Source organism: Cupressus sempervirens, chromosome 11, assembly GCF_028749045.1.
Source record: "Cupressus sempervirens isolate cs-2001-9-10 chromosome 11, ASM2874904v1, whole genome shotgun sequence".
Classification (NCBI taxonomy): Eukaryota; Viridiplantae; Streptophyta; class Pinopsida; order Cupressales; family Cupressaceae; genus Cupressus; species Cupressus sempervirens.
Window position 1 is genome coordinate 553,233,320 of NC_143128.1, and position 14,589 is coordinate 553,247,908.

The following is a 14,589-nucleotide window of genomic DNA, read 5'->3' on the forward strand; positions in this document are numbered from 1 at the left end:
GTGAGATGAGCAAAAGAACTAAGGACAAGCAATTGCAGGCTAAAGGGAGATGGATAGACACAATAGGCCTATGACATCTAATAATCTTAAAGATACATACCTATAAATCTATTCTAGAGAAAGATGGAAAGAGAGCATGTTTGAAGCAAAGAGAAATTGGGTGTTCTCAATTTATGAGGTTCTAGTATATTGTAAAGTTTTATAGAGGCATTTTGTAAAGTTTACAAAGGTCTTCTAGTTTCTACCATTTACAATGGTGGTTGAAATTGGTGTGCCTTTGTAACTAGCACAAAACATCAAATATTTGAGTAGACTTCAGTTCTGCATCAGTTGAATATTCTAAAGGAGATGATAGAAACATGTCGGATTAAATAGTAAAGGTGCACATGATCAGGTAACTCTGAAGGAATGCCTAAAATGCTTAAGTTTCTCGGAAGTTTAAGCCTTGATTGTTACATTTAGCTTTGGATTAAAGAGATGAGTTTCCAGAAGAAGAAAAAAAATTGATAAATGAATTTTTAGGTAAGGAATCCCAAATCAAATTGAGGTTATTATGAAGTCAATTTGAGTCTATTTATCCCAATTTTACAATTTTCCAACAATCTATTAGAATCATAATTTGGGTTGGGCGCTTGATGTGGTTCTTTTTCTTGCTTTTTTTGTTCCATTCTTAGAATATTTTTGTTTGATGATACAATCTCTTAAGTCTTCTCAATAACAATACTACTAAAATTTAATTAACTATGTGAACTTTAAAATTGGTTAGTATTCAAGCAGATGTGTAAATTAATTTTCCTATGTTTGATAGATCAAGTTAATCTTGATAACAACCAATTTGTGTCTCACACTTGTTCTCCATGACAAACTAAATTAAGCATTACGTGATGATATCTTGGGAGAAATTGAAACAAATTTATATTTTGTTTCATCTATGTTCTGGACTTGCATAGATGGGATTGACTTGAATTTCCTATTAAGTAGTACTAAGTATGCCCTATACTAATAAGGTCAATGTTTCAGCTGGGTTGAGAATCACATCCCATAAGTGAGAGTTAGGTTATGATAATGTTTGAGGTAGGTATATGGTAGGGTAGATTAGATATGATCTTGTTGGTCTCTAGAGAGGGTGATCCTTTTTGTTGGTTTTGGTGATGGTCACATTATTTTTATGCTTGGAGTTATAAAGTTGTTTTGGGAAATAATTGTATTTGTAAACATACCATTCTTTGTTTCCAATATATTTTTATTAAATATTATCACTTTTTACTATAGATTCATGGGTTTATAGATCTCCCTTGCTGCATTTTCTTTGTTAGGTTTTTAAAGAAATGAATCTATTTGGAGGTTGGTGTCCATTAAAGGGAGTGTTGGTGGGTCACAACTACTAATTTATAACATTATGTATAATTAATTTTTTAAGGCTATCAAAACATGTGTTTTGTCACCTATGTTTTTCCAAGTTGCAATGTGATACATTTTTAGTTTACTTTTGCAGCAATGAAACAATTAACCACTATACACACATACATAAGGAGGGTTGGTTAATTATTTTACAATGGATGGTCATCCTTATAGATGTTTGAGAGTCCCTTGTTTATTTATATGCTTGGTATTTTCCTTTTTCAATGATTCATATGGAAATTTAATCGCCTGCAAGAATTTTTAATGTAGCTAAAACTTGAATCTATGATGTTAGGTTGAAATTAATGGAACTGCATTAGATGACCTATAAATTGCTTTTTCACCAACAATTTGCATTATTGCTTGTGACATGATGATTGTGGTAAATTTTGGTTGGTGTTAGTAGCTCAAGTACAAGCAAGGTTCATGCTCAAGAGACCATTATCAATAGTTAAAGAAAATATTTTGGAACATGAATCAGACATATGGGATGAAATAGCTTTTCCAAATGTAAAGGTACATCTTGCAAATTGTTTTAGAATCATTCAGTCTGGCCAAGCTTGTATTTGTGTTGATTGATTCAAAATTTCTTGAATTTGCATGGGTAAAAATTATATCATTGAGGCCATTAGATGAATAAAATGCAATAGATGTTGCATTTGGGATTGTTCCAAATCAATAAATTCATCAATTTCATCACTTGACCTAAGTGTACTAAGATAAAATTTTATACGTTTAGTTTTGGAGAAGTATAACCTATCTCTAACACATAGTGTGTTTGGGAGAGCTTACTTCTTTCAAGTGTTAAGCTTTCCTAAAGGGATAAAATTTATACCAGAACAAGCACATTTTCCTTTATTACATATGTTGGTTCTATTCAATTTCACATTGAACTACAACATTTTTCAAGTTGTTCAAAAGCTAGCTCAACTGAAGCAATAACTGAAGATTGGCTTACATGTCAAGCCCAGAGGTTTGTAATCTAATAATCTACATTTTCCATTGAGAAGAATATTTTAGAATTATAATGGTCTTTATTATTGTAATCACACTAGCTTTAACTGTGGTGCTTAAAAATGTAGAATTTTTTTGTTCAATTAACAAATTTGGAGGGGTCAACTATGGAACCTTCAACCATCATTAAGACACCAATCATGCCTATGATTGGGGGCGGTTTAGAAAAACCAAGACTAAAGTAGTTGGTCCAAGAAATTACTAGAAATCATGCAGATAACTTGGGGCTAAATCATACTCTTTTTGGTAATGGTGTTGAATCTATGATTGCAAAAATGAACCAAAAAATATATTTTCATGTGGAAAGAACCTTTGACCTCTAACCTTGTGTACAAGCAAACAAATGTTTTCCTTGATGCCTAGACTTGCAAAAAATACTGGAGGTGTTAACTAACAACTTTAGGAGCATGTTATTTGAGGGGCTTCTCATAATAGTAGGCCCCTAAATTTTATTCAACAATTTTTATTTTTTAATATAAATGACTAGACAACATGCAATGAATGTATCAAATAGTGTTCCAAATGAAGGTTTTAGAATATAGGTACAAAAGACCTAGTATGAAACTATGATTTTGGAGTTGTTTGAAAGATAGGTGATGCAATCAAGATATGTTGATATATAGTATTATAATGACAAATATTGCAAGAATGGTTTTGAAAATGACTCAGTTGGATAAGTGTCCATCTATGAACTTTGCTAATTGATCGAAAATGGAATGAAATTGGATGAAAGTTTTGTAAAGGGTGGTGCCATGTTAGACTTGACTTAGAGGCACTATTTTGATGACTTGACATGCAATTGGAAATATTTGTAACAATTTGTGAGTTCTAGGGAAACAAGACTTTATGCATATACTGAAGTATGTTTCTTTGTTCATGATTCTTACTAAAATTCTAACCTCATTTTTTTTTTCTAGTGTGGATTTCATTGATACTAATTCATATATAATAGAATTAAATGAGAGGTATCCCTTTTCACTATTCCATTAATTATGAATAACACTGTAGTGAATTTTATAGCTCAAACTTGAAGGAACATATGCAATATTGTGTGGATCATCCAGAAGAGATCAACAAGCATGCAAAAGTGAACGGTGTCATGATGGACAATATTGAGAAGGTAAACCTACTTGGTTGAATGCAATATGGTATAAATATGATTTTAAAGTCTATTTCCAAATATGTTAGGAAATTGTTGTTAGCATGAGCTGTGATATTTTCTTTTGTAGTTATGTGGTTTTATTTTTTAATATTGATACAATATTTTCAAAGCACACAAACTATGTGTTTGGAGCACAAATATTATAGAAGAACTCCATGGAAGTCACCAGTAAAAAAACTATAACTTATAAATTACCAGTTTAGGCATGGAAATTTGGGTATACTTGTAGGGTAATTTTTTTGGAGTTTGGTCACATCTAGACACCAAAATTATGATATATATATTTATTTATATATATATAAGCCTATAAAAAGCATATAAATTCTAGTTATTTCTTTTTGTCATTCTCCTTGTGCTCTCTTTTAGCTTGATGACAAATCACAACTCGTGTTATTTGAAATGTTGATACAAAAAAAATCACACAATGGCATCCATAAATAATAGCTAGATATTTCATGGCTTGTGGAGATTTGTTAGCATTAAGAGAACATAACTCTAAATAACTATTTGAGATACATATAATATAAATAAATTTAGATGCTATTAGAATATATCTCATGTAGAATACAACATCTTCAATCTTTAGTAAGAGGTTAAAATTTAGATTCTATTAGACTATATCTCATGTAGAATACAACATCTTCAATCTTTAGTAAGAGGCTAAGGAAAACCTTTGAATGCAAAATTTTATATACATTTTAGATTAAAAATCAAGAGCTATAGTTTTGACAAGGTCTATTTAGGAAGAAATGTAATTATAAAAGTGTTTGATGACATAGTGTAAGATGGCTAAGAAGGTTGTGTAAGATCAATCAATGTGATGTGATGTGTATGGGAAAGTTCTTATATTCTACCATTTGAATATTTTCATCTATAATATGTGACTGTAAATCTTCAATGTGATAAGAGAATGTGGTGTTTGAATAACAAAAGATTAATGAGTTTGTGTTAAAGGTATATGGAATTTTCAATAAAAGATGGAGTCATCATTGGTAGGTCTAATTAGGACTAAAGGTTGAACTTTAGAGAAAAGTGAACAGTGTTATAATCAAGTGTTTATTAAGATGAATTGTGAGTCATGATTAGATATTTAAACAATTTTTGACAATGGTGATGTTTAATTAAAATGTTGATTGATATTTCAACTGTATGATGTAGAACGTAAGGAGAAATATACATCATGTAGATAGAGGAAAGTTAGCTATTTCTAAGTACAATAATCAATTATACTTCCATCTAAGAAAAAATCAAGATAAAGGTACACTAATTATATATAGAAACTAGGTATAAATCACTAAAAAAATGATTGGGATTAACTCAAGAAATCATAACCAAGGCAATGCAGAAAGTTACACATTATATGATCATTCTCTAAATGGTGCTAGCTCAATGGAAGAGCACCTGCTTTACAAGTAGGTGGAAGGTGTTTTGATTCCATCATGCCCTATTATGACCAAATATACTATTAAATATGCTACTAAATATTCGATCAAATATGCTACTAAATATACCACTACACATGTGAATTAATATACTAAATATGTAACCAAATATATGATTAAATATGCTACTAAATACACTGCTAAATATGTGACTAGCCATGTGATTAAATATACTACTAAATCAACTACTAAATATACTACTAAATATAGCACTAAATCAATGATCAAAATTGGTACAAATAAATGACTAAAATTTTTTAGTAGTAAATTTAGTAGTGTTATAAATGACTAGATATTAACTACTATTTAGTCACATATATACAAATTTTAGTGGTTTTTTAAATCAAATATTGGTGTTTTTGTACAAAACCCTCCATTGACTGTGAGATAATCACAAAGCCCTATACCCACTATGACACAACCACAAAACCATTCACTTGTTGTGACATTGTTAGAGTGGGGTTGTCATTGCACCAAAAGACTAATTTGTTAATGCCCGATATTACCAATCAACTAATAGTACATAGGAGGCAGTTAAGCCCTTGTCTTGAATATTGAGGGAAGCAATGAACAAATTTCTAACAATCTCCCCCTTAGCATTACCCAAGGGTCTGAGGATTCGAACCTGTGACCAAGCTCTAATACCATTTTTAGTGTGGGGTTGTCATTGCACCAAAAGACCAATATGCCAATGCTCAATACAACCACTCAACTTATAATACAAAGGAGGTGGTTAAGTCCTTGCCACAAATGCTAAGGGGAGCTTCTAACTAATACAACCACAAAATCCTCTAGTCAATATCCCCCCTCAATAACCACAATCACTTGTAAACCATCTGTGTATCCCATTAGATCATGTAATGCTACTCAAGAGGACCTCATCATCTACCCTACACAAAATACCTCTCACATTTCCCAAATGGTCAATAGGTTGAGGTCATCTAATCTTGATCACCACTCAGCCATAGTAGATACACCAAAAAAATGGCTTAAAGTGCAAATGAGGTGTCACCTCTCTAAAAAATTCTTTTCCTTTGAACCTTCCACCCACAGTTCACCTAATCATCAATTCTGATTTCAAACTTCACTATTATCCTTGGACACAATCCGTACTCCCTTCATTGACCCAATATTTTTTTCCCACTCCAAATGTGGACTATGATCTTTCCAAATGTCTCAACACACTTCAAATAACCTACATTCAAATTCTATTGCCATACTTGACAAAGTTTTAACACCCAAGACCAAATTTCTCTTTTTATGCCTGCTCTTAGTAGCCCTATCACTTGGGTAATCAAAAATTTAATTCATTGCTTCTCGAATGAATTTACAAAAAGAAAATTAAGGGTTTAAATATCCTTTTCCAAGTTACACAACATATCCCAAATTCAATATGGGTTCCTTTGGACCAGCAAGCAAATCCAGTATGTTGCCAATCCTAAATTAGGCCTAATAAGCCTACCTTTGTTAAGAAATTCCTATAACCACTCACACTCAGACCCCCAAACCATGAAACAATTTTAATTTATGATGTAAATCAATATATTTTTAGGCTTTAATGAGGTGTAATTTTCATCTTCACTTCCACATACACCAAAGCCTCCTTTTTAGGGGCTCTCACCTAGGTTCTTATGGAATTCACCCTTCTAGTTACCATCAAACCAAATCAATGGAACCAACACCTTCAAATGGACTTATAGCAACATATTCCAAAACAAAAAAGTGGCCCCCATTAAATGAAAAATATCGGATCTATACTTGGTGTTGTTCACTCAAACCCTCATTCACTGACTAGTCTATCCATTCAAAGATTGCCATTCTTTTCATTAATGAACACCCATGGTCTTCCCTTCAAAGATGTAACTTTAGTATTTTATTCTATAAATATGTAGACACCTTTTAGAAATTTTGTGGTGGTGAGACATACACCAAGTATCTCCTTCAAGGTCAACCATGTGACCCTCCTAGTATCCTTCTAAGTCCTAGGTGCTCCCAATTATTCCCAAGTCATAGGTAGCATTCAAGTATCCACTCAAAAATCCTAGCCTTCCCAAATACAATATTCCCTCTTATTTCTAGCTTTACTCTTTACTATTTTATAGGGCTTCTTGGGGGCTCAAATTTCTCAAATTGATAATGTAACACTTTATGTCATTAACTTTGGCCTAGAGAGCTATGTGGTATCATATTTTGGACACATATCAAGTTTAAATTTTTAATTGAACTCATGTTATATCATATTTTTTCCTCTTATGTTAGTTTTTATGCATTATGGCACACTATGTATTTTAAGATTAGGAGAAAGGAAAAAGAAGTCAATGAGTACACCCAAACATAATAATGTATTAAAGACAAGTTAATTTTATATTTTGAAATTTATTATGAATAAACACATACATGTATTAAATATTAATGAATATGTTATGGCTTGTTTGTTGTTTATATGCAAAAACAATTAGGTTTTATAGAGTTGATGAATGTAGCTGACACTACTCATGTTCAAGACATGGAAGATGATGAAGGGTGATCCCCTTAATACCCCAAACACATAACAAAAATAAAGAAACAACAACAATTGGATAGAAGAAAATATGGGCTTCTTATTATCACTGCAAATGTGGAATTACAAAATTTTAAAATATAATATGCAAACCCACATAGGTGCCTTCCTTACAATAAATTACAACACAGAGTTGCGAACTATCACCTAGAGTTGTCCTTAACAATTTATGAACATTCCTTAACTAGGCATTTTTACACCACTAAAGAAGTTTCTAAACATCAAACCCTAACCCTTGAGGCTAACTAACTCTAAAATTACAAATAGAGTTAGCCTGATACACCTTTGAGACTTATTTTGGAAATTTTGGTCGACCCAACTTTGGAAGGCCATAACTTTTAGATTATTTCTCTAACTAGCTATTATAACCACTTTTCATAATCCTCAACTTTTGATATCTAGGCCCCAACTTGTGCAAGCTCTAATTGACCCCATTTCAAAGCCCATTTGGGGCCTCTAAGGTCTTCAATGGTGAGCCTAAACCAAAAATCTACAATAAATCCATAAATACTCATGATATGGCACTGAGCCTTAACCCTTATTCAAGAAACAAAAAGGAAACATTTTTTGGGCGATACAAGATTTCTCTTACACCCAGGATGCTCCTGCATTAAACACCCAGGGTAATTTGAGAAGTGACCCCATTACATCTCATGTGTTTAGAGGAAAACCAAGGTGGGTAACCTCCTCTCTCACTAGCTATGATGAATCTTCTACTAGACCCCCTTTCTATTTGACCATGTACTCTTCATAAGTTTTCTTCCTTGTACATTTTCCAACATGGTTGTCATATATCTCCTCAATTTCCTTTGTAGGCAAACTAGTTGCTAGAATACTCTAATGTGCTTCTACAACTTCATCTCTATCACCTCCTTCATAATACTATGTTAGATCTTAAATATTAAATACTGGTGAAATATTCAATTTAGTAGGCAACTCCACTTCATAAACATTTATAAAATCATGCCTCTTCACTATCTTCCATAGTCCAAACTTCATTTTTCAGCTTATTATATGTACCCACTGGAAAACCCTCATTTCTAAGATGAACCATGACTTCATCTCCAATCTAAAATTTCTTAATCCTCCTTTGCATATCTACCTTAACCTTGTACTATGTATTCATCTTTGTAATATGCTTCCTCACCTCCTCATGGATATTTTTAAAATGTCCAACAAATTCTTATGCTTTAGCATTACTTATCTCTCCTTTATCTAACTACCTTAGCTCAAAAGAATTTCTAGCATTGCTCCCATATACAATCTAGAATGGTGGTTTACTAGTACTCTTGTTGACAAAATTATTATATGAAAATCTTGTCTGTGGTAAAATTAGATACGATCCTTTTGGTTTATCACCAACCAAACATCTCAACAAGTTTCCCAAAACATGATTCACAACTTATGTCTATCCATCAGTCTATGGATGTTATGATGAACTAAACTTCTAATTTTTCTTCAATTTCTTCCACAATGTAAGCTAGAAATACACAAAAAACTTGTTATATCTCAATCTAAAACTATACTCTTTGATAGGCTATGTAGTCTCACCACTTCTCTAAAGAAAAACTCTACCACATGAATACCATCACTAGTCTTCATGCAGGGAATAAAATGTGTCATCTTTGAAAACTTGTCAACCACCACAAAAATAGAATTGTGCCCTTGTCGAGCCCTTGGTAATCTAAGAATGAAATCCGTGCTGATATCCTCTCATGGCTTCTGTAGTATAGGTAATGGTTGATACAACCCCATATTTTCTTTCACTCCTTTCACCATCTGACATACTCTACAACTCTGCACAAACTTCTTCACATCTTGTTGTAATTGTGGCTAGTAATAATTCTCAGCAACCAAAGCAATGGTCGTATCTCTCCCAAAGTGCCCAACCAATCCTTTGATGTGCTTCTCCTTGATGAGATTATCTCTCATTGAACTTCTGGGAATGCACAACTAACTTCCTTTGAGCATCATACCATCTTGGATTATGAAATCCAACCAATTTGTCTAGTCAAGTGTAATACGTTTTGTACAAGCCTTCCAAGCTTCACCAAGATCAAGATCCTTTGGATACAAATTCTTAAGTTCCTTGAACCCAACCACTTAAATCTACATCTTTGTTAGCAAAAGTTATCTTTTACTAACAGCATCTACAACTTTGTTAGACTTCCCAATCATGTGTTTGGAAACAATTGTATAACTCTACAAAAACTCAACCCACTTCAAATGTCTTTGGTTCAATTTTCCTTTACTATTCAAATATTGTGAAGCTTGATAATCAGTCTACAAAAAAAACTCCTTATGTAGAAGATAGTTTTTTCACTTCTTCAATGCTCGAACTATAGCATAAAATTTTTGATCATAAACAAAATGTTTTCTTTTGGCATCATTCAACTTCTCACTAAACTAAGCAAAAGGTCTACCTTCTTGGCTCAAAAAAAGTTCCTATTGCAATACCACTAGCATCACAATCTACTTGAAACGCCTTGTTAAAATCTAGAAGTGCTAAAATAGGTTGCTTTGTAAATTTATGTTTCAACAACTTGAAAATTTTTTTTGCTCCTATAGTCCACTTAAATTCTTTCCTATCCCCCTTCATTGTTTCAGTCAAGGGTTCAAAAATACTGCTAAAAGCTCTTATGATTTTTTTGTAAAAATTAGCCAATCCATGAAAAGATCTTACCTTTGTAGCACTCTTTGGAGTAGGCCATTCAAGAATAGCTAGATACACCAACTCCTTCAGAAAACTACACTTCGTCAAGTTTATCAACAACTTTCCTTCCCTCAACTTATGAAATAACTTTAGAATATTCATCGAATGCTCCTCCAATGTCTTGCTAAAGATCAAAATATAATCTAGGTAAACAATGACATACTTACCTAGAAACTCCTTCAATACCTCATTCATGAGCCACATGAAAGTTCTTGGTGCATTGGTTAGCCCAAAAGGAATGACTAACCACTCATACAATCATTCCCTTGTCTTGAAGGTAGTCTTCCACTCATCACCTTCTCTGATGGTATCCACTCTTTAAATCTTTTGTGAAATCCATAGCTCCACTCAAACATTCCATAATATCATCAATCTTTGGCAATGGAAATCTATACTTGATTGTGATCTTGTTGATAGCATGAGAATCTATGCACATCCTCTATTATCCATTCTTCTTTGGTGTTAAAACTATTGGTACAACACATGGCCTTAAACTCCTTTGAATCAAACCCTTCCAACAAGTCATGCACTTGTTTGTTTAACTCTTCACTTTCTGTTGGTGTCATTTCATGTGCTGCCTTGTTTGGAATATTTGCTCCTGAAATCAAATCCATTTGGTGACTGATCTTCCTTACTAGGGGTAATCCATTAGGTGCATTATCTGACACAATGTCATAAAATTCTTCTAACAAATTTGCAACTTTTTTTGTTACATCTTTTACTTCTTCTTTACCAACTTTTAGGATAACAACAAAACACATATGCTCATGCTTCATACCTTGAAAAAACTCCTTTCCATCAACAAAATATATTCTGGCAGCACTACATACCTTTTCTTATTTCTTCTTCAATGGCTTCAACTTATGTTTGACTCCATCCTTTGTCAAAGTGTAGGTAATTTCTAGCCCATCATGTACAACATGCCTATCAAACTACCATGGCCTACCCAGCAACATATGACATGCCCATAGGTATAATATGACAAAGTACATAATCTTGGTAGCTTCCAATCTTGAACTTCACTGAGAATTGCTCACAGACCATGACCTTGTGGTCATCTTGTACCCAAGCAATATGATACAAACGCGGGTATTTTTCTCTCTTTAGCTTCAACTTTGTGACCATATTTTCTAACACCAGATAATTAGTACTTCCACCATCAATGATCACATAACAAAATTTATCTTCACATTTTCACCTTATATGAAACAAGCTCCTTCTTTGATCAGGTTCATTCTCACCACCTAGTAGGACTCTTCTATTCAATAGGACTTCTCCTCTTTTAGAAACTTTAGAATGAGATAATTTGGCATCTTCCTCAACATGTGCAACTCTGGCATGGCCTTCTATTCTTTTATTTTTCCTTAGTGCTAGGAGAATTCAAATTCTCTATGCCTTTCTTCTTTAGAGTGAAAACATCTTCCACAAAAACCTCCTCTTCCAAATCCTTGTCCTCTTCCTCTTTGATCTCTATTATTTAGATCATGGAAACAGTTGGAATTATTTCCCCTCTAGTTCTGACTATTGGGTACAATTGATCAATTGTGTGTTGTCTTTGATGTGACACAAATTTCATATAAATATTAGTCAATGCATATTGAGCTTACTTAGGTAGTGAAGATAGTTTTTTTGTGTCTATTGAGTGTTCTTGTTCAGAAGACAATGTCTACTGAGTTCACATAGGTGTCAAAGGAAAGCATGTGGAAGATGAGTGTTAATCGAGCTTACTCAATTAATAAAGAAAAGTTGGATGAAACCAATTCTAACAAAGCTCACTCAATTACCAAAAGATTTTCGCAAGTTTATAGTGTTAATTGAGCTTATGTTTGTTAACATAGGAAATCACTTCTGAATTAGTTTCTATCAAGCTGGGTCAGCTAACAAAGATTTTTTTTATTTTTTCATATTAAGCTCAATTGATTTATATATTGGTTCTAGCTAACTATGGTGATGAATATTAATTATTCTAAGTTGTATTTGAGCTGACTTGACAATATGAAAGATATAAGGTCAAGTTGTGGATTCAAAGTGTGCAAGATGTTATCAATGAATTATAAGGGATGAAGAGAGGAAGTGAATTTGAAGGATGAGAAAAATAATCCAATAGAGAAGAAAAGCTATATTTGATCAGGAAGGATTAAGTACAAGCCAAAATAGAGATCTGTAATTAGCAATTCAGTTGCATCTAAGTTAGGTCAATTCATTGTTACTCTCTAACCATTGTAGCAGTGATCTAAATCTCTTAACAAAGTTGGTTTAAGAACCATTTGTAAATCCTTTAACAAGGTGGCAATTCTATTGAATTGTCAAAAGACCTCTAACAAGGCCACTCCTAATAGGGTGATTAAATCCTTTAACAAGGTCACACCTGACAATGTGTTTTGTAACCTTTAACAGGGTTGGCTCCTAAAGGGGCTCACCTTAAAAGAGTGAAAAATGGTAACTAGTTACAATTGGTGGTTTTTCCCAAATTGGGTTTGCACGTTAAATCTTGGTGTCAAATGTGTTCATGCTATTTTATTTTATTTTTTTGCAACCGAGTTAAAGTAATCACAAATAACATCTAATGTTTGTATATTAAGCATTTACCAAGCTGATTTAGTTATTACCGAGTTACAACATTTTGTATGTGTTTGCCAAGCTTTAGCAGTATACAATTTTTAGTTTACATTTCTTGAACTGATATCTAAGGGATTTAAGATTTATTTTAGTAGTACCTGATTCACCCCTCCCCTCTTAGTTACTCCTCTTATATTTTCAACAATTGGTATCAAAGCTTTTGGTACTTACAAAGAATGTTTCAAGGATCTAAGCTAAAGATTGAGATGTCTTACAAAAGAGAGATTCCAAAACTCAACAGAGACAATTTTGCAGCATGGCAAGGACTTGTGAGGTTACATTTGGCTACTATCAATGATTTAGGTTGCAAATATTTTGATACTAAATAAAAAACTCCCACTAAAACATTATCAGTTGAAGATATTGCAAAAAAAAAGAATCATAATATTATGATGATTGATATTGCATCTGCTCTCAATTATGTTGAATTTGATGAGGTAAAGGATTGTAAAACTGCTCATACAATGTGGACCAAACTAAAATATATCTATGGAGGAGATGAAAATGTAAGAAAAGCCAAATCACAAGGTCTTAGAGGAAAATTTGACCAAATGAGAATGAGAGAAGATAAAAATGTTGCTAAATATGTGGAAAGAATCAAAGCTAGTGTAAGTGCAATCAAATCATCTAGAGTAGACATTAAGGAGGAAACTGTTGTAAGTAAGGTACTCAGAACTCTTCTTCCTATTTATGCAATTAGAGTGTCTACTATTCAAGAAATGAGATGTGATCCAAATAAAAAATTAAGCTTGGATTCTCTAGTAGGAAGACTAATAACTTTTGAATTAGACAACTATGATAACTATGTTCCTACTTCAAAGAATATTGAATCTATGTTTGAAGCCAAACTTTCACTCAAAGAAAAGAGCAAGAAATCAAAAGTTAATCAATCAGAAAGTGAGGAAGAAAATGAAGAAAGTTCTGACAGTGATCTTAAAATAGTTGAAGCCCTACTTGCAAAGAAATATTCCAAAGGCAGAGGAAAATACAAAGGTAAAATCCCTCTAATTTATTTATCTTGTGAAGAAGTCGGGCATATTGTTGCTAGGTGTCCAAACGGAGAAAGCAAGGATGAAAAGAAAATTCACAAGTACAAAGGCAAGAAAGAACTCAAAAGTCACAAGAATTACAAGGATAAAGGTAAGAAAACTTATTTTGTGGCTAAAGATTCTAATGATAGTGAAAATGAAATGGTATATATTGTTGTGAAAGATGAATCTAATGATGAAAAAGATAAGATGGCACTTATTTCTCATGTTAGCAAAAATGATAAATGGATTATAGATAGTGGATGTTCACATCACATGATTGGAGATAAAACAAAATTTGAACATTTTGAATACTATGATAGAGGTAGTGTAAGGTTTGGGAACAATGAACCTTGTTGTATAAAAGGAAAAGGTCATATCTCATTAACCAATGAACGTATATATGATAATGCCTATTGGGTTGAAAGACTAAAGCATAATATACTAAGTGTGGCATAGTTTAACAACATTGTATTCAAGGTAGAATTCATGAATGGCAAGGCAAAACTACTGAATGACAAAGGAAATATGGTTGGATCAGGCAAGCAAACACAAGGTAATCTATTGTATCTTGATCTCGGTGAACGCTCATGTTTTATTGCTCAAGTAGTAGAAAGTTGGTTATGGCACAGGAGACTATGTCATGTAAA

At 32.7% G+C, this 14,589-nt stretch overlaps 1 pseudogene; it reads left to right on the forward strand.

Moving 5' to 3' along the window:
* LOC149530826 (transcription factor MYB88-like) overlaps window positions 1-14,589 on the forward strand; it is a 56,980-nt pseudogene that overhangs the window by 14,309 nt on the left and 28,082 nt on the right.